General features: G+C 46.1%; 1 protein-coding gene and 2 non-coding genes across 3 annotated transcripts in view; 1 reads left to right on the forward strand and 2 right to left on the reverse strand.

Annotated features, from left to right (window-relative positions):
- LOC126253408 (mucin-5AC-like) overlaps positions 1-22,217 on the reverse strand; it is a 448,548-nt gene that overhangs the window by 413,803 nt on the left and 12,528 nt on the right. The gene's annotated exons all lie outside the window — the stretch shown is intronic.
- On the reverse strand, positions 9,229-9,302 carry Trnat-ugu (transfer RNA threonine (anticodon UGU)). Its single transcript has one exon. It is a non-coding gene; the product is annotated as a tRNA-Thr (tRNA).
- On the forward strand, positions 9,574-9,648 carry Trnat-ugu (transfer RNA threonine (anticodon UGU)). The gene has a single exon. It is a non-coding gene; the product is annotated as a tRNA-Thr (tRNA).

A 22,217-nucleotide genomic window follows, 5' to 3' on the forward strand; every position in this document is an offset into this window, starting at 1 on the left:
CACGGATAAGCATACATTTTCAGTATCACTTTTACTAGTCCAGGGCTTCACAACATACGTGCTCGCGGAGCAAGCTGTGAGCAGCAAGGCGCGAGCACGGAGCAGCGCGAGCACGCTACCCCCACTACCGGACCAGAGCGGAGAGTGGGGAGAGTCACGTGGGGCACACAACAGCTGCCGCCAGTCAATGTAAATCGGATATCACTCACGAATTATTACTGCGACAAGTGAAACAAAAAGGAGAATGTACACGTGCCACATAATTTTATTAGCTTAGAATATGCCTCTACATTCGTATTAATTTGTGAACTGTTACACAATAAAAGGTGTCACTGAAGTGTGGGATTCTCGGTGATCTTGTACTTTTTGCCCTTTACAATTGTGTCTATGTTCGGAGTAATTGTTCTTGTGCATTGTAGGCGCAGCGTGCAGTTTAAATTTCGATCAGACAATGCGTTTCTCAGGCGCGTCTTGTTACATTTCATTGCAGAGAACAGTTGTTCACAAACATACGTGGAACCGAACATTGATATTATTGCAGCCGCCAGTTTGTGCAAACGAGGAAATCTATCTTGAGGGAAGTGTCTGTAAAATTCCAAAATGTTTTTCTTGTTCTGAAATTTGTCTCTGTATTCTCTGTCATACTGCAGGTCAATAATTTCTAGTTGCAGGACGAATCTCTTCAATATTCGCTGAATATGGAGAGGAGAACAGATCAAAATCACTGTCTAGTGCTGTCAGATCTTGAAAGCGTTGATCAAATTTTTCCTTAAGGGCAACTAAACCATGTGAATAACGTTCACAGTCTTTGTGAACATCTTGCATGGATGATAATTTAGGAAAATGAGCTAATTTCCTGTTTCCAGCTGACTCGCCCAAAGTGTCAATTTCATTTTAAAAGCTCGTATTCGATCTATGAAACGAGTAATTAGCAGATCTTTACCTTGTAGTGAAATGTTCAAAGCATTCAGATGGCTAGTTAAATCTGCTGAGAACGCGAGATCACATTTCCATGAAGGCTCTTTCAATTCAGGAACACACGTTATTTATTTCCATGAACATATTTATCTCATCTAATAGGCAAAAAAATCGATTTAATAATTCGCCACGACTAAGCCAGCGGACCTCGCTGTAATAAGGCAGGCTACCATACTGGCTCTCTACAACCTCAAGAAAGCTTTTAAATTGCCTGTGTTTTAGCCCATGCTTCCTTATATAATTGGTTGTACGAACAACAACACTCATCACATTTTTTAGAGTGATACTCTTTACACATAAGTTTTCCTGGTGGGTCACACAGTGAACGCCCCTTATTTCATTCGGCACGGTCAGTTTTTGCATTTTCTCCTTCAACAGCGCAACGAAACCTGATTTTTTCCCTTTATCGCTGGTGGACCGTCTGTAGACACTGAAACCATAGAATTCCACGACAATCCTATTTTTTCAACACTTTCTTCAACACTACTTAAATCACCTCCGGTTGTAGTGTGCTTCATGGCTACTACATCGAGGAGGTCCTTCCTTACCTGAAGATCTCTATTAACACCTCTAATAAATATGGCAAGCTGCGCTGTTCCAGTGATATCAACACTTTCGTCCAGAGCTAGAGAATACGCCATAAAATCTTTACAGATATTTGCAAGCTGGCTCTGAACGTCGTCTGCCATGTCCTGTATGCGACGCGTAATGGTCATGTTAGATAATGGAACAATCCGAAACTGTTCAACTTGAGATGGACGCAAATGTTCCGCTGCAACTACCAAACATTCTTTTATTAAAACGCCATCAGTGAAGGGGCGCAGGGATTTTGCTAAAAGCAAAGCAATTTTGTAACTCTCTCTGAGAGCTGCCTCAGTTGATTTTTCTTCGTCGTCCAGATCTTCTTCGGATAGCTTCCTTTTAAGTTTAATAACTTCCTGTGCACGATCTGGTCCACCACATTTTCCACTTCCGTAGACTTTCACGTGGTACGACATATAATGTCGCTGCAAATTAAATTTCCTAAAAGAATTCAGCGTTTTGTGACATACTAAAAATTTGCAACACAATCGTTTTCTGTAAACAGATACACTTCCTCCCAATGGGGGTTGAACTGCGAAAGCATGGTTGGGGCTACACAACGGCGACTTGACATGATTCTTAACCAGCGAAGTGACCGTTAGAGCTGATCGTAGTACTTTAAACGTTACACAGTCGGCGCGAATTCAATAGGCACGCTGCGGCCCTATTCAAACGTGCGCGCGAATTTCCCCCTCCCTCCCCTCCCTCCGTACTCCACGACCTTGCAGCTGCTCGCGAGCATGTGCCTGAGCAGACGCGAGTACTCGCGCTCAAAACCGGCCAGTTGTTAAGCCCTGTACTAGTCGATAGTTATGAATATTATATTTTTTGTGATGATAAAAATCTGTAGACTGCCAAATAACATTGTAAATTTAATAGAAGTTCATCCGATTACACCTATCTTTCCCATTATATCAATTGTAAATAGTAAAAAAAATGACTTAAAAATAAAAAAACTGATGAACGGGACTCGATCCAGCGATTACGGGGCTTGAACGCTACCCACTCGGCTGCCGCCGCTTCCTGGTAAAAACGGCCACTCACAGGTATATATTTGACGACCGAAATTATCTTGCGATTTTCTCAATAACGCTTGAGAAGTACGCGTACTGCTTACACATTTTGTTGTCCTAATGGAGTACTAAGAGTGTATTAAGTTTGAAGTAAAAGCGCGTTGCAAACATCGTGGCCTCCCCTTGTGAGTGTACACGCGTAATCACAGCGTGGACTTTGTCGGCTCTGACCGTGGCAAACCGGCTGGAATCTACGGCGAGACGCCAGTGAGGGACAGGTGAGGACGCCGGCCAGACGGGCGGTCCGCAGCGGCCGCCGGCTGCAGGCGGCGTGGGCGGCAAAGGCGCGGCGCGCAGCGTTGCGACACCAGTGACGTCACGACCGGCAGGTGCGGCCGCCTCTCTGTACGACTGGCCTCTGGCGTCCCTTCTCAATGTCTAGCTGGCTGCGGCCGACTGGCGGCTGAAGAACACACAAGCGAGTCCTGCAGCGCTCCGACACCTCAAAGTGTGGTGAGCGGACAGCGGGGACGGCCCTTGCGTTGCTCGACAACCTGCTGGCTGCTTATCTGTTACACCTGCCTCGACGTATACTGAACGATTCGCAGCGGTTTACGTAATCTCGAGAATATCAACAGCGAGACCCTGTCCCGATATCCAGTACAAAATGCAAGGACGCTACGGTCGTACGTGATGGACATGAGCGGTAAGAGCGACGGCCCCACCAAAGCGGACTTATGGAACACGGTTTTACCAAATTCTTTCACCAAAAACGCTGCAGGGACTTAAATCGAGGACAATAGCGATTACGAATGATGTTAACTCTGCTATTTATAAGCGAGAATTGTAAGTCTTCTCGTCCAGACAGCACACGAATTGCAGACAGTCTTTTAGTTATAGCAATCACAAGTATGAATAATAATCTTGCGTATTAATAAATCGGTTCAGCTGGATTCAGTTCTTTATTTTAAAATAAATATAATAAACATGTGATGAAAAAGGACTAAATACAGCTTTGGCAGTTTATTAATGCCCAACAAATACAAGTTATGTTGGTTCATTTCTGATTATCATCTCCCTCCTTACCATTCTTGAATGGTGCCTCGCTCGACTAAAGTTCCGTACCTGAATACAGCAAAGTAGCACACCTCACATCAATTGCACGTAATACGCGATAGAACCTATCCACAAAACTACGAAAGTATAGGACCGCCTCGTTAACGCCAACTTGCAGCAGGAGCTTGAAACGTTCGTTGTGTTCACGCATTATAAGGTATTTATTCTGACACACACACACACACACACACACACACACACACACACACACACACACACACACACACACACATACACTTCGCAGACTCAGAGAATCATCGTTACTGTAAAATTCAGATGGCTCTCTGTTCGTTAGTAACGGATTCGTAACTAACGAGTGATGCCCACAAGAGTTCTATTTCATTCCATATTCGCTAATCAGCAGAATGTTTTGACACTGCGCCACAGCTTGAAACAAAATTGCGTGCCTTTGGAATATCGGTTCACCTGTGTAACTGTATTCGCGATTTCCTTTGAGAAAGGCCACAGTACATAGTAAATTAAGGTAACTCTGCTGACGAAGGTGATGTTTTATCTAACACAGATCAAAAAAAGTTTTGCATCACCTCCGTTCCGAGAGCTGCGGAACCTGTACAGAAAACTGGAACAGAGATCAACATAAAAATTATTTGCGCCCTCTTTATTACTAGTGAGAACCACACGTTGCATGTTGTACCACCATACTGCGAGACCTTCCGACGTGGTGGTCCAGATTGCTGTACACACCGGTACCTCTAATACCCAGTAGCACTTCTTGCATAGCTGCATGCTCGTATTCGTCGTGGCATAGTATCCACAAGTTGATCAAGGCACTGTTGGTCCAGATAGTCCCACTCCTCCACGGCGATTCGGCATAGATCCCTCAGAGTGGTTGGTGGGTCACGTCGTCCATAAACAGCCCTTTTCAGTCTATCCAAGGCATGTTCGATAGGGTTCATGTCTAGACAACATGCTGGCCACTCTAGTCTAGCGATGTCGTTATCCTGGAGGAAGTGATTCACAACATGTGCAGAGTGGGGGCGCGAAATGTCGTCCATGAAGACGAATGCCTCGCCAATATGCTGCTGATATGGTAGCACTATCGGTCGGAGGATGGCAATCACCTATCGCATAGGCATTACGGCGCCTCCCATGAACACCAGTGGCGTACGTCGGCCCCACATACTGCCACCCCAAAACAGCAGGGAAGCTCCACCTTGCTGCACTCGCTGGACAGTGTGTTTAAGGCGTTCAGCCTGACCGGGTAGCCTTCAAACACGTCTCCGACGATTGTCTGGTTGAAGGCATACGCGACACTCATTGGTGAAGAGAACGTGATGCCAATCCTGAGCGCTCCATTCGGCATGTTGTTGGGCCCATCTGTATTGCGCAGCATGGTGTCGTGGATGCAAAGATGAACCTCACCATGGACGTCGGGAGTCAGGTTGCAGCCTATTGCGCACAGTTTTAGTCGTAACACGACGTCCTGTGGCTGCACGAAAAGCATTATTTAACATGGTGGCGTTGCTGTCAGGGTTCCTCAGAGCCATAATCCGTAGGCAGCGGTCATCCACTGCAGTAGTACCCCATGAGCGGCCTTAGCGAGCCATGTCATCGACAGTTACTGCCTCTCTGTATCTCCTCCATGTCCGAAAAACATCGCTTTGGTTCACTCCGAGACGCCTGGACACTTCCCTTGTTGAGAGTTCCTGGCACAAAGTAACAATGCGGACGCGATCGAACCGTGGTATTGACCGTCTAGGCATTGTTGAACTACAGACAACACGAGTCGTGTACCTCTTTCCTGGTGGAATGACTGGAACTGATCGGCTGTAGGACCCCCTACGTCTAATAGGCGCTGCTCATGCATGGTTGTTTACGTCTTTGTGCGGGTTTAGTGACATCTCTGAACAGTCAAAAGGACTGTTTCTGTGATATAGTACCCTCAGTCAACGTCTAATTTCAAATGGCTCTGAGCACCATGGGACTTAACATCTGAGGTCATCAGTTCCCTATAGCTTAGAACTACTTAAACCTAACTAACCTAAAGACACCACATAGATCCATGCCCGAGGCAGGATTCGAACCTGCGACCGTAGCAGTCGCGCGGTTCCAAACTGAATCGCCTAGAACCGCTCGGCCACAACGGCCGGCAACGTCTAATTTCAGGACTTGTAGAAACCAAAGTGATGCAAAACTTTCTTTTATGTGTGTATTTAGGAGACACACTGAATAGCTCTCAAATGATCGTCTCGTTTTCCGTCTAGTTAAATCAACAGAAGATCAAAACATCCTACAAAACCATTTGGTCAAGATGTCTAAATAGTGCGGAGAGTCATATCTGACCATCAACTTTAAAAATAAATTTAAGGCACCTCCACATGAATACTAAAGTAAATTCGTTCTATTTCTGTTACACCACGTAATCACAAGAATTTGGAGGTTGTCTAATGATCTAAATACCTACGCATGACACTGACTGGGAGAACTTAAATTGGAAGCATCATACAGGAAGTCGCACTTTTGCTGAGAGAATATGCAGTTCTGGAGAAACTTTGGAAGACTTCCTCCTCTGGGCTTCGCTTCGTGTATGCTGGTAGTCCGTCCGCTGGCTTTGGTCGAACTATCGCCTCGTCACGCACTTCCTCGCCGCTGTTTACGGCAGCAACCGTAGCTAACCAGAAAGAGAGAGAGTTACTCGCAGGTTAGCCGGATTCGTAGAGCAGTCGTATTCCTATTCCGCGGACCAGACGAGTTTCATTTCAGCGCGCCGTGCCCATAGAGAGAAGTCCGCTGTCTAATGCTTTCCCCCGGCACACACCGCGTCCCGGAACATCGCCAGCTGTCAACTCACCATTCACTTTCCCCGGCGGTCGTCCGTCTGTTTACAGTCCGCACTGGTCCGCACTCGCCGCCCATAACCACACCCTGCTGGACACTCCGCGAAAGCCGTCCTCCACACGCGACACGGGTGCTGACCTCGCACGTCCATCACCCGAGACGACTCGCCACCGAGCTGTGACGACGTGTTCTGTCGCCGCTTCGTGTACGCGTCCCCTCTTTACGTGAGGACCACGTGCCCGCTTTCATTTCTCCTCCCTTCTTTTTCTTTCCTCCACTATTCTCAGGTTCGAATCCTGCCTCAGGCATGGATGTGTGTGATGTCCTTAGGTTAGTTAGGTTTAAGTAGTTCTAAGTTCTAGGGGACTGATGACCACAGCAGTTGAGTCCCATAGTGCTCAGAGCCATTTGAACCATTTTGCCACTATTCTCACACCTTTCCACTACGTCTCATTTTACTCCCTCCTAAAACAATTTGTCCCTGTTGTTATGTTACTTTATTTGTTGTGGTGTTTTCTGTTGCTTTGTGCTGTGTTGGAATATTATTTGGACGAGATTTTGGTTTGTACTGTGATGTATTTTTAACTAAACTCGTCGTTTGCATAATATGTTGAGCGACGAAATCTTGGTAAAGCGCTGTTAACGCTATTTAATTGCGAGTTCTTGAGTCTGTAAAGAATCGCCGTGTGATTGCAGGTTCGTTCGCCACGTCTCCAGAGTCTCTCTACATGCACGTCAACGTAGGTATCTGAAACACTCTAGATATTTATGAGAATTCAATTGTAGAAGATTAATTAATTTCGAGTCTCACCTATTTATCAGTTGAGATGAGCTCTTATTTCTTCTGATACAACATATCTACAGAGCTGTAGTAGTTTCAAGATAATCTTAACGAAATCAATAGGACAATAGTCAGAATAATTAACATTCGAGGTGACAGCAAGAATTACATACAAATCAGAGATGATCGTATTGCTCATATCCCTCTGCAAGATTATACCGGGTTTGGTTCCTACGTACACCGCACAGTGTCGGTCATTTCACTAATAAAACTGTTCTTAGTAAATTGTGGCGTTACAGTGTTCTCTTACGGCTGCTACCTTCGAATCCTAGTTTTAACACTTCTTCGCCTCAGTAGCTGCGCGGTCCGCGTTGCGGATTGAGAAGCGAATGTTCCCGGGTTCGATTCCCGGGCGGCTGGTAGATTTTTCTCCGCTCGGGGACTGTCTGTTGTGTTGTCCCCACATTCGTATCGTGATAACTCACATTACTATTGAGATTGCAAATAAACTGAAAAAAGGTCAAAATTATTTCTTCTTCTTGTATATTCTATACTAGCAGACAAACCTGGCACTGCCCGAGTAATTCGTTTTACCAGTCTTCCATCAAAAACTGTGTTTGTAGTGTATTTTCGTAAAACTTTCATTTCCATGTATTCGTGAAAACACTTCTGACGTTGACTGATGACCTCAGCATTTAAGTCCCATAAGATTTCTCTTCTGACGTTGCGAAACAGTAGTACAGAGAAATAGGCATAACGTACAACTGTGTAAGTACAGTATCAAAATTAAGAATTATAGTATTATTGAACGCTGGTTGGTTGGTTGGTTTGGGGAAGGAGACCAGACAGCGAGGTCATCGGTCTCATCGGATTAGGGAAGGATGGGTAAGGATGTCGGCCGTGCCCTTTGAGAGGAACCATCCCGGCATTTGCCTGGAGCGATTTAGGGAAATCACGGAAAACCTAAATCAGGATGCCCGGACGCGGGATTGAACCGTCGTCCTCCCGAATGCGAGTCCAGTGTCTAACCACTGCGCCACCTCGCTCGGTATTGAACGCTGGGCGCAGCTGCTGCGCGTGTCTGCAACGCTATTTTGTGGATGTGTTATGGCAACGCAGCTTCACAGCTCTATAGACGGCTATTGTTTTGGTTCAAATGTCTCTAAGCACTATAGAACTTAACTTCTGAGGTCATCAGTCCCCTAGACTTAGAAATACTTAAACCTAACAAACTTATGGAAATCACACACATCCATGCCCGAGGCAGGATTCGAACCTGCGACCGTAGCAGCAGCGCGGTTCCGGATGAAGCGCCTAGAACCGATCGGCCAAAAACCCGGCTCTTAATCTTCGTGCCGGCGCCTGTCGTTATGCCGGAACATATTGTGAGAAGAATGTTGTGGGGCATTACTTATTAAACAAGCCTGTACGTTAAGTTATCTACAACATGAACTAATCTGTCGGACGAATTTACTATAGAGAATTTTAAGTGGCCTAACTACAATTTGTTCGTAGCCTCCGCACAGTGTACTGTATGCTAACGGACTGTTTCTTCTGCAGTTATTTCGTCGTTAGCTGCTAGTTGGTATAGGCACAGTCTTCGAGAAAAGCACCGCGCTTACGAACTGCAATACAAGTGTGCCTGGACGCGGATTTCTTCGTCGTAAGTACTCTCCCTCACTTCGCTGTCAGTAGCGCAGCGCAGATATGTGGCTGCCAATCACGACCTCCTTTCTGCGTGAAACGTTTCTCCCGAAATGCCGTAGTCTTGCCGCTTCGCACCAAGCGACAACGTCCGCCTCTATATAGACTAAGATGGTATCTGTTCTTTCGGACATGTCCGAAAGAACAGATATCATCGGTGACCATGCAGCTCGTTAGAATGAAATTACAATGAAATTAACACCCTTAGCTGCTTACAGGCGTTGACATACGTCAACGGGGACAGATGAAAATGTGTGCCCCGACCGGGACTCGAACCCGGGATCTCCTGCTTACATGGCAGACGCTCTACCCATCTGAGCCACCGAGGACACGAGATAGCGACTGCAGGGATTTATCTCTGGCACGCCTCCCGCATTCGCACAGAAGAAGAAGATGGTCAATATATACTAAGATGGTATCTGTTCTTCTTTGCGAATGCACAAACAGCGCCCGAACTCTTACGGGAATCGGCAACGCGCCGCGAGTAATGAGTATAATGGGCGGGGGCACTACGAATGTAGTGCGGGACAATACGTTGAGAATGTGGGTTTCGCGGGAGGCGTGCCAGAGATAAATCCCTGCAGTCGCGCTATCCTCTGTGCCCTCGGTGGCTCAGATGGATAGAGCATCTGCCATGTAAGCAGGAGATCCCGGGTTCGAGTCCCGGTCGGGGCACACATTTTCATCTGTCCCCGTTGACGTATGTCAACGCCTGTAAGCAGCTGAGGGTGTTCATTTCATTGTAACGTCTGCCTCACCACGCCGAGCTCTGCTTTCCACCCGAGGCCCACGAGAAAGACAGGCCGCGGCGCGTACGTCACGAAGGTGGTCCTGAACTCGCTCGTTCGCTCGCTCAGCTCAGCACACAAAATGCGTTTCTAAACCTGTTAACTGGCACTTGGGCGTCGAAGTACTAACGAGAATTGCACCTTCCATTGAAATCTGGTATTATGAAGTCTGCTTCACAGTACTCATTACATGCTGGAAGTGGTGCCTTATGCAACTGATAATCATTTTAGCATGGCTCTGAGCACTATAGGACTTAACTACTGAGGTCATCAGTCCCCTAGAACTTAGAACTATTCAACCTAACTAACCTAAGGACATCACACACATCCATGCCCGAGGCAGGATTCGAACCTGCGACCGTAGCAGTCGCACGGTTCCAGACTGAAGCGCCGAGAACCGCTTGGCCACAGCGGCCGGCCATTTTAGCATGATTTCTTTTTTAATTGTACGCCATTACAGCCGTCACAAATTATAAGTAGGCCCAAGGACTTATCATTATAGGACTAATAACAGTAAGATTCCGTAATAGCGGATTGCAGTAGAAGATTCAATTTTCGTTTGTACGGACACGCCTAGGTACGAGTTAACAGATGCAGAAACGTAGTTTGTCTGCTGATTTGAGCGAACGGGCGAGCGCAGGACTACCTTCGTGACGTACGCGCCGCGGCCTGTCTTTCTCGTGGGCCTTATTTCCACCTCGCAGTGCGCCCAACCCCACCCGCAGCTACGACTTAACAGCCTGTGTCAGTCGCCTAACGCACAGAAACGTTTCCACTGCGTTTACGGAACACCACTTAGTGACGTGGCCAGACAAGTCTGGGACACAGGTGCGAGCTGCAGAGCCCTCTGGGCAGCTAGCTGGCCGCGCTCCGTCCCACTAACGACGGCCGATTAGCGGGCGTGCCTGTGTCCCGCAGCTATGTCGTCCCTGATGCGGTCGCCTGTTGCACCACATCTCGGGTACGCTAATCCCTCCCTGTATGAAAACCCCAACAGAGAAACTAATAAAAAGCAACAATGTTACATTCTTCAAGGACGGAAAAAGATACGCAGAGTGGCGTACATATAGCCGGCCCCTGCGCTGAAAGGAATATGAAAGAAAGAAATCAACGTACATCATAGCTTTCTTACATTTTTATTATACGGTTTCATTATTAACTATGTAATTAACAGTTTAAGCAACAGATTTACTTTTATTAGTTTAATAAGCATATTTTAGAAACTAATTTAAAGTATATGTTCAAAATGTTCTCCGCCAGCGTCCAAGAGAAGTTGTGCACTTTTCAGTACTCTTTCAGGAATGTTCGAAATTTCTTCACATACGTTGTTTTTTTAATGTGTCAAGTGTTCTGGGATTGTTGCCTAGACTCTAACCTTTAGAAATCCTCAGAGGTAATAGTCACAGGCCGGCCGGAGTGACCGAGCGGCTCTAGGCGCTACAGTCCGGAACCGCGCGACCGCTACGGTCGCAAGTTCGAATCCTGCCTCGGGCATGGATGTGTGTGCTGTCCTTAGATTAGTTAGGCTTAAGTAGTTCTAAGTTCTAGGGGACTGATGACCTCAGCAGTTAAGTCCCATAGAGCCATTTTTAATAGTCACATGGTGACAAGTCGGGAGAGCGGGGTGGCCACAAGCCCTTACTAATGGTCCTCTCCTCTGTAAAATCTGTATGTATACCAGCTAAGGACAAATCTGACACATGCAAAGATGCCCCATCTTGCTGGAAATACGCACAATATTTTTCGTTTGGAGTTAACAGAGCCGAAAATTCACTGTCGAGTTGCAAGTAAACATGTGTGTTGACAGTTTCGTTGAAGAACAAAGGCCCGATAATTCTGTTACCAGATACAGCACATCATACACCAATTTTTAAATCGTGTAACGGCTTTTGCAATACGCCATGGGGATTCTCTATAGCCCAGTGTCTTGCGAATTAACGTAATCCGACAGATGAAACCAAGCTTCATCCGTCAAAAAAAAAAAAAAAAAAAAAAAAAGGAACGGACCAAGATGTCCCCCAGCGACATTTTCCAGCAACCAGTTATAGTAATGTGTACACTTACCCTTTTCCGCTTCTTTTATTTGCTGAACAACATTTACACGTTATGGTTTCATTTTCAAGCCATGAAGGATGCGCGTTGACATGACCTGCGAGATATTCCACATTGCTGCGATAATAGTCGTGTTCACTTGTGGGGACTTCTTTCAATTTGTGCCGTCACGTTTGCCACAACTTCAGTTGTACGTACCGTCGGTGCCTTATTTGGTTCAAATGGCTCTGAGCACTATGGGACTTAACATCTGAGGTCATGAGTCCCCTAGAACTTAGAACTACTTAAACCTAACTAACCTAAGGACACCACACACATCCATGCCCGACGCAGGATTCGAACCTGCGACCGTAGCAGTCACGCGGTTCCAGACTGAAGCGCCTAGAACCGCACGGCCACCGCGGCCGGCGGTGCCTTATTTCTCTGTGAATTAACAACACTGCCTGTCTAACGCCTCCTTCTCACTAGATCCTGAATCGTTGACTTTGCAGGATATTACTTTCAGGAAACTTTTCATGCAAAGTGTCACGAACAACTTTAATGGATTCAGACCACACATATTCTTCAACAATGAACACACGTCCTTCAATGGAGTAAGGCATGACAATGAAGTACACGGTTTATAACGACTACATTCCGTATGAACTACTCACACCCTACTGCTGTTGCAAGGTGGCAAAGAAACTGACAAGCTAGTAATGCTACTCACGCGCGTTCGCATTCCGGTTTGGCCCTGTTTTATGTGCGCCGCTCTTTATTGCATAACATATACTACATCAACCAATTAATAGCCTTACTTTTAACTTGTTTTCTTCGGCTGAATCAAAATTCGTTTGAGTTGCAGATGTTTCCCAATATGTAAACTTCATTAGAATTAGGTGGCTTTAGTTTGGTATGCGTGTCTCCGCAGGCGTTTTACATGACTGGATGATTTTGTCGGTAAGCTGCTGCGCATACTAAATAAGTTGTAACACCGCGACAATAATATGCTGGACAATTTCTGTAAGGGAAATACTCGATTCAGAAATTAACACTAACAGGTAAGGAATGTACAGAGAGTCAATGTGTGGAATACTTAAACTTTGACGTTAGGACACTCGCAGTTCAGCGTACACAAACGACCAGTCGGATACGGCTGGTAGCATTCTGACACAGTTTGCCGAAGACACTGCTGAGTTCACGGAAAGGTCGCAGCCCCCTAGTTCACTTGCAGGCCTCTGGTCCTGCTTCGGTACGTTTTAAGTTTTGAGCGAATAGTGCGAGGGTAATCCTGCCTTCTCCTTCTCGCCATTCAATCAGTAGACGGAAGACAACTTCTTACATAAAAGTACTTTATTCCGTAACACTTTACTAGCTCCACAAGACTGCCAGTTTGAGTGGCCGAGACATACTTACTTTATCCTTGAATATTCATCATTCCTTCTGGAACACTGCATAACTAATTAATTAAATACAAGGAAACCAGAGAGTACCCAGGATCATGATCGAAGCGGATGGGGATAAGGGAAGTGTGTTCATTAGTTCCAAAAAAATGGTTCAAATGGCTCTGAGCACTATGGGACTTAACATCTGTGGTCATCAGTCCCCAAGAACTTAGAACTACTTAAACCTAACTAACCTAAGGACATCACACACATCCATGCCCGAGGCAGGATTCGAACCTGCGACCGTAGCAGTCGCGCGGTGCCGGACTGCGCGCCTAGAACCGCTAGACCACCGCGGCCGGCCATTAGTTCCAAGGTGAAGAGCGAAATAGTTGGGAAATTTCAAAACTAACTGTTCTGAATGCACTTGGTTCTAGTCAGTATCCAGCTCATGTTTGTACTATGTCCATTTATATACCTACCTTCAGCTGTCTACACATCTACGTTCTTTCCATATCTTTCAGATTGTATTTCTTCATATAACTCTGAAAAGACCTCACCAGAAATGTTTGGTACGCTCAAAGAAAACGGGAGCGTTGTCAACCAAACGCTAGAGATTTGTGTGTAAATTTTTCAACAACAAAATGCTTGATTTGATTAATGCAAATAACGAACGCCGAAGGCGCTACTTATATTATGAAATCACATATTCTTTCACAGGTAAAGTTACAATTTGTAATATATAATGGATCCTTCTCGTATGGCGCCCAGAAAAGACTTCCTTACAGTCTCCACAAAAGAAAGACACGGCAAAGGTCACACAATTGCTCTTACATAACAACATACCCGAAAAAATTATAGTGAAACCACAATCTTCCGCCAAAGGTAAAAGAAAGACTACAGACGCTGGTGGGAAATAGTTGTGTGGTATCGAGGAGGGTGAAATCAATGAAGTTTCAATGATTTTCATGGTATCACGTTTCCCCTGCTTTCATCATCATTGATCCATGCACTTCATTTCTTTGTATTTAATTCTGTTACTTTTCCCTCGCTCCATTTGCACTAGGAGTGGGATATTACGCGACTAGCAACGGACACTGCACAATGGCTTGCGGAAAATGTAGATGTGGATGCTCGCGAAACGGTGAGTGTGGCTTGTAGCTGGAACCGTCTCAGCTCTGTTCATGCATTCGCCGTTCCGATTAAAGAGTGAAAATGAAATCGAAGACTGCCGATGGAAGTGTGTCGGCGAACCAGAACTGCGCTGGGAGGCGAAGCGGCCCCTCTACATCTCGCGGTCGACGCTCCGACGGCTGAAGTGTGACGGCCAGAGGCGGGATACAGGAAACGCCGAGTTACGTCACACAGACCACAAGACCGCGGCCTGCCACCGCCCCGGGTCAGCCAGGGAACAGGTGTCACACTGTCTAGGATGGAGGGAGGTGAGCAGGGCCGTGCCCTCTGGCGTACAACTCTCGCCTTCTGTGTGTCTCGGCGACTGCTGCGTTCTACGGTTGCAAACGAAAGCACGTACTCCATTCACGATTTGTGACGCGCGTCTGTCTTGGTAGGAAAAACCCGTGCCGAGCTTTAACAATAACGCGGTTCACCACGCACATTTAAGTCGTCTTTGTGAATGGGAAATGAGGATACAGTAGTGGCGAAATCCAAAACACCATGTCACGCAGCACTTTTTAAAAGGCACTAACTTTTGCGCGATTTACTTATGTTGCATGAAACAAAATACACTACTGGCCATTAAAATTGCTACACCAACAAGAAATGCAGATGATAAACGGCTATTTATACGACAAATATACTAGAACAGTCTTGCGATTAAATTTTCACGCAATTTGGGTGCATTGTTGTTGTTGTGGTCTTCAGTCCTGAGGCTGGTTTGATGCAGCTCCCCATGCTACTCTATCCTGTGCAAGCTGCTTCATCTCCCAGTAACAACTGCAACCTAAATCCTTCTGAATCTGCTTAGTGTATTGATCTCTTGGTCTCCCTCTACGATTTTTACCCTCCACGCTCCCTCCAATACTAAATTGGTGATCCCTTGATGCCTCAGAACATGTCCTACAAACCAATCCCTTCTACTAGTCAAGTTGTGCCACAAATTTCTCTTCTCCCCAATCCTATTCAATACCTCATTAGTTATGTGATCTACCCATCTAATCTTCAGCATTCTTCTGTAGCACCACATTTCAAAGGCTTCTATTCTCTTCTTGTCCAAACTATTTATCGTCCATGTTTCACTTCCATACATGCCTACACTCCACACAAATACTTTCAGAAACGACTTCCTGACATTTAAATCTATACTCGATGTTAACAAATTTCTCTTCTTCAGAAACGCTTTCCCTCCCATTGCCAGTCTACATTTTATATCCTCTCTACTTCGACCATCATCAGTTATTTTGCTCCCCAAATAGCAAAACTCCTTTACTACTTTAAGTGTCTCATTTCCTAATCTAATTCCCTCAGCATCACCCGACTTAATTCGACTACATTCCATTATCGTCGTTTTACTTTTGTTGATGTTCATCTTATATCCTCCTTTCAAGACACTATCCATTCCGTTCACCTGCTCTTCCAAGTCCTTTGCTGTCTCTGACAGAATTACAGTGTCATCGGCAAACCTCAAAGTTTTTGTTTCTTCTCCATCGATTTTAATACCTACTCCGAATTTTTCTTTTGTTTCCGTTACTGCTTGCTCAATATACAGATTGAATAACATCGGGGAGAGGCTACAACCCTGTCTCACTCCCTTCCCAATCACTGCTTCCCTTTCATGTCCCTCGACTCTTATAACTGCCATCTGGTTTCTGTACAAGTTGTAAATAGCCTTTCGCTCCCTGTATTTTACCCCTGCCAACTTCATAATTCGAAAGAGAGTATTCCAGTCAACATTGTCAAAAGCTTTCTCTAAGTCTACAAATGCTAGAAACGTAGGTTTGCCTTTCCTTAATCTAGCTTCTAAGATAAGTCGTAGGGTCAATATTGCCTCACGTGTTCCTATATTTCTACGGAATCCAAACTGATATCCCCCGAGGTCGGCTTCTACTAGTTTTTCCATTCGTCTGTAAAGAATTCGCGTTAGTATTTTGCAGTCGTGACTTATTAAACTGATAGTTCGGTAATTTTCATATCTGTCAACACCTGCTTTCTTTGGGATTGGAATTATTATATTCTTCTTGAAGTCTGAGGGTATTTCGCCTGTCTCATATATCTTGCTCACCAGATGGTAGAGTTTTGTCAGGACTGGCTCTCCCAAGGCTGTCAGTAGTTCTAATGGAATGTTGTCTACTCCCGGGGCCTTGTTTCGACACAGGTCTTTCAGTTCTGTGTCAAACTCTTCACGCAGTATCATATCTCCTATTTCATCTTCATCTACATCTACAATGGGTGCATAGATCCTGAGAAATCAGTAACCAGAACAACCACCCCCGGTCGTAATAACGGCCTTGAAACTCCTGGGCATTGAGTCAAACAGAGCTTGGATGGCGTGTACAGGTACAGCTGCCCATGCAGCTTCCACACGATATCGCAGTTCATCAAGAGTAGTGACTGGCGTATTGTGACGAGCCAGTTGCTCGGCCACCATTGACTAGACGTTTTCAATTGGTGAGAGATCTGGAGAATGTGCAGGCCAGGGCAGCAGTCGAACATTTTCTGTATCCAGAAAGGCCCGTACAGGACTTGCAACAAGCTGTCGTGCATTTTCCTGCTGAAATGTAGGGTTTCCCAGGGATCGAATGAAGGGTAGAGCCACGGGTCGTAACACATCTGAAATGCAACGTCCACAGTTCAAAGTGCCGTCAATGCGAACAAGAGGTGACAGAGACGTGCAACCAGTGGCACGCCATACCATCACGCCGGGTGATACGCCAGTACGGCGATGACGAATACACGCTTCCAATGTGCGTTCACCGCGATGTCCACAAACACGGATGCGACCATCATGATGCTGTAAATAGAACCAGGATTCATCCGAAAAAATGACGTTTTACCATTCGTGCACCATTCGTGCATGCAGCGTCAAGGGTCTCAGAGCTGATAGTCCGTGCTGCTGCAAACGTCGTCGAACTGTTCGTGCAGATGATTGTTGTCTTGCGAACGTCCCCATCTATTGACTCAGTGATCGAGACATGGCTGCACGATCCGTTGCAGCCATGCGGATAAGATGCCTGTCATATCGACTGCTAGTGATACGAGGCCGTTGGGATCCAGCACGGCGTTCCGTATTACCCTCCTGAACCCACCGATTCCATATTCTCCTAACAGTCATTGGGTCTCGACCAACGCGAGCAGCAATGTCGCGATACGATAAACCGCAATCGCGATAGGCTACAATCCCACCTTTATCAAAGTCGGAAACGTGATGGTACGCATTTCTCCTCCTTACACGAGGCATCACAACAACGTTTCACCAGGCAACGCCGGTCAACTGCTGTTTGTGTATGAGAAATCGGCTGGAAACTTCCCTCATGTCAGCACGTTGTAGGTGTTGCCACCGGCGCCAACCTTGTGTAAATGCTCTGAAAAGCTAATCATTTGCGTATCACAGCATCTTCTTCCTGTCGGTTAAATTTCTCGTCTGTAGCACGTTATCTTCGTGGTGTAACAATTTTAATGGCCAGTAGTGTAAGTAAATAAAAGACGTCTGAACATCGACCCTTTGAATTCCTACTCGCTACTGTGCCTCAGACAGAGCACGGAGGCAAAATGCTTTCTGTCCAGTCCATTTCTACGGAGCTATCACAGCATTCTCGTTGATTAGAATTTGATTGAATTGATTGAATTTAGGAGTTGTTTCCAGCGGAATCTACGATGTTTCGGAACTTTTTGGAATATTAAAACTGTGTACTGGAGTTGGAGCTTCGCTATCGCTGGCAATGCTCTTACTGAGCTACCTAGGACACATACTGAGTCGTGCCTGAAGTGCTTAGTAGTTAAGAACAGTGACGGCGAACGGTGAGGTGCCGAGTTCGACTCCCGGTCTGGCACGCAGCTTCAGTCTGCCAGGAAGTTTGATATGTACGATCACCAGCATAATTACGGCGATCCCTCGCAAGTTGACTGATACTCTTCAATGAAGGAATGACTAACAAAGAACTGGCAACATTTCAAGTCAGTCAGTGTTTCCGACGCCGTTGCCTTCGACACGGTCACTCGCACCTTGTTCGCTACACGCTGGGCGGCGCCATACTATGCAGCAATCTGCTAGCAACGAGCGAGGAAATATTGTTGACAAACACACCAAAACGTTCTCTCGAAATCCTTGTTCCATACAACTAAGAGCAATATAAAATTTACAAATACCACAATTTGAATGAAATTTAACCATGGATCATTTCCTGGTCAACCTCATCGAATACACTTTCGAGATCATCCTTATTGTGAATCTAATAGAGTAATAGTAGAATATAACAAGCAGACATTACGTCGGGCTCGACCACCACGGGAAGACATCTCTTCCGCAGAGAGAGCAGCCATTCGTTCCCTTAAGAATGATTATTAGGTAGTAGTTTTACCAGCTGACAAGGGGAATGCCACGCGGGATGATTATGTCCTAAAACTGGATTTACTTCTCAACGACCCGGCGTACAGAAGACTATCTAATGACCCCACTGAAAGGATCAAACGTAAGACACTTTCACTGCTGGAAAAAAGAGTTCGTTGCCAGATGATTTACGTAAGAAACTTCATCCTGGTGCTGCCGTTCCGCCTAGGTTGTATGGTCTGCCTAAGTTGCACAAGGAAGGGGTTCCTTTACGCCCTATTGTTAGTAATTTGGGTGCACCCACTTATAACCTGGCAAAGTATTTATCATCTGTTCTCAGTCCATATGTTGGCAAGTGTGAACACCATATATCCGGTTCGGTGGATTTTATTCGACGATTGGGATCTTTGAAGTTGAGTCCTTCAGATCTGTTAGTGAGTTTCGATGTGGTATCCCTATTTACACGAGTTCCTCTGGAAGAGTCCCTTAGTTTGATCAGTGAAAAACTGGATGAAGAGCTGGTGAAGCTTTGTCGTCATGTGCTGACCTCCACGTATTTTTTATTTAACGGTAACATTTTTGAACACAATGACGGAGTGGCTATGGGTAGTTTATTTATGGAGGACTTCGAGGACATGGCACTGAGGACTTCAGCTTTGCAACCAACGTGCTTCTGGAGATCCGTTCAAATGGCTCTGAGCACTATGGGACTCAACTGCTGTGGTCATAAGTCCCCTAGAACTTAGAACTACTTAAACCTAACTAACCTAAGGACATCACACACATCCATGCCCGAGGCAGGATTCGAACCTGCGACCGTAGCAGTCGCACGGTTCCGGACTGCGCGCCTAGAACCGCGAGACCACCGCGGCCGGCCTCTGGAGATCCGTGGACGATACCTTCTTCGTCTGGCCGCATGGACGTGATGCTCTTAACACATTTTTGGACCACTTCAACTGTCTTCATCCCGGTATCAAATTTACTATGGAGGTTGAATATGACGGGATACTTCCATTTTCAGGCGTTATGGTTTGTAAAAAACCAGATGGAACTTTGGGACACAGTGTTCACCGAAAGCCGACCCACACAGATTGGTATCTGCATCCTAAGAGTTGTCATCCACCACAACAACGCAATGGCGTCCTTAGGACTTTGGTACGGAGAGCATATGCCATTTCCGATGCAGACAGCTTAATCCAAGAACTTGAGCATTTGATGACTGTTTTTAAGGAAAATGGAGACACCGAGAAGCAGATTCGTCGGGCTATGGAGTTTGGACCATCTCTGGAGGTGTACGAAGAGGAACATAGATCTGTGGCCTTTCTTCCTTATGCTGGAGGCTTATCGTTTAAGATTGGACGAATTTTTAGGAATTTTAACATTAAGAGTGTGTTCCGCCCACCCTCTAAGATTAGGGCTCTGCTCGGCTCTGTGAAGGATGATTTGGGACTTACGAAACCCGGGGTGTACAAAATCCCGTGTCAATGTGGGAAAGCTTACATCGGCCGTTCGATTCGCACAGTGCAGGACAGGTGTGTGGAACATCGCCGTCATACGAGGCTACAACAGCCGGAAAAATCGGCGGTAGCAGAACACTGCCTAAATGAGGGACACAATATGAAATTTGTGGAAACTGTGGTGGTTGCCAACATTTCCGGTTTTTGGAGCAGTGTCTATAAAGAGGCGATTGAAATTAGGTTGGCTGATAATTTAATCAACAGAGACAATGGGTTTCCTCTTAGCGAGACATGGAATCCTGTATTATCTCGCATCAAAACTGAACGTTCTTCGGTGCGGCCTTGATTGATATATCGTTTCCAGCAGTGTTTCACTAAGGGCGGCGCCACCTCCCTGTTTTGGAAGGCAGAAACCGTGATGGGCGGCGCATGCGCCGTGTACTGAACGGTGGCCTATATAGGACGTCGATTTGCAACCTGGCGTCAGTTCTCAGCGGGACTCATCAGCAGAAGCAGCATTTTCCTGAAGATGGCGACCAGTTGGATCGCCGAAATATCGAGTCAAGTTGATTTTAGGATCCGGCAGCAAACCCGAAGAGACTTTCAAGTTATAACAAGCACATTTTTTGCGAACGTAAACTGTATGGAAACCCTCCCAGGGGACACCACATTATCGTAGGCACCTCCAGTGACTGGCGGGAGGGCTTGCTTGCTTTAATGAGGTAGAGAGCGTGCCGACGGTAGCGTGGCTATTAGCAGTCATCCAAGCCGGAATGTTCTCGACCAAGGAGCCAGACGAAGAGTGTACCACACCATAGGGCAGGGGGGGGGGGGGGGGGGGCACTGGCACTATAGGCTAGGTCGTCAACCCCTCTATGGGAGTTAAACCCGAAATGAAAGCCCGGTCCTCCAGGTTGGGGAGATGAGCGCAGGGTTCATAACCCTGCCTTGTAAAAAAAAATCTACTATTGCGAATAATTCAACAAGGAATGCCGCACTGCCCCTGCGGACTGTGCTAGGAAACAGGAATATGGATTTATCGGTGCTTGAATTTGGAACATGGCACGTGCGTAAGCTGTTGCAACCATCCAATGGTTGCAGTTCTGACACGTAAGTTTCAGATTATCTGCGTATCCTGTTATGCTAGCAACTGATGTGACATACATAGGGATCATATCAACCCGTACCGAATCAACAACAACCTGACGATGGCGCATTGAAGCGTTGAAACTGGTTGAAACACAATCAAATAAAATCATAAGGACGACAGAAGGTGTTTTATTTTGTCACAATAGTAAACGGCCGTCGTCCCAAAGACCTCCTACCAAAAGGATGGACATACAGAAACTTGATTAACTTTAGTGATCGGGCGATAAACGGTGTACTCAACATGGTATGGCCGTTGGCATCCATTTCGTTATGAAGACCTCGCTTTCTCTGCTTCTCTCAACTCTTCCACTTCTCCATCATCTACATTTACATAAGTGTGTCTGAGGCGATTTTCATTTTTCCCCTTGTCAATTGCACTCGCGAATGGTGCTCGCAAAGAACCACTGCCGGTCCGCCAAGACCCCACGTGAGATGTTATTTCTCTGACATTCTGGCCCCGGTCACTTCGGGGCGTTTGAGAAGAAATATGTCGCCCGCGTGTAGTTTGAACGTGCGCTCTATTGCTTTCAAAAATAAACTTGTCCGTGGAGCAGTCTCCCGGTTTACTGGCGTCTGTCTGTCACTGCAGTTCGTTAAGCATCACCGTGAAGCAGTTGCGCCGCTCTTCTCTCTCTCTCTCTCTCTCTCTCTCTCTCTCTATATATATATATATATATATATATATATATATATATATATATATATATATATATATATATATATATATTCACTGTATTATTCGCCTGGTTACGGCCAGGAAGGCCTACCCGGAACAGAAGGGAACAGCACAGAACAGAACAGACAGAGACTTGACGGCGTGAGAGCACGCGGCCGGGCGGCCTTCCAGCGCTGGAGTCCAGCGGCTGGACAGCTTCCAGCGCTGGCGGGGCGTGCAGGTATCTACCCTGCCGGCGGCTCCCACACACGC

The sequence above is a fragment of the Schistocerca nitens genome, chromosome 4, assembly GCF_023898315.1.
Source record: "Schistocerca nitens isolate TAMUIC-IGC-003100 chromosome 4, iqSchNite1.1, whole genome shotgun sequence".
In the NCBI taxonomy this organism is placed as follows: domain Eukaryota; kingdom Metazoa; phylum Arthropoda; class Insecta; order Orthoptera; family Acrididae; genus Schistocerca; species Schistocerca nitens.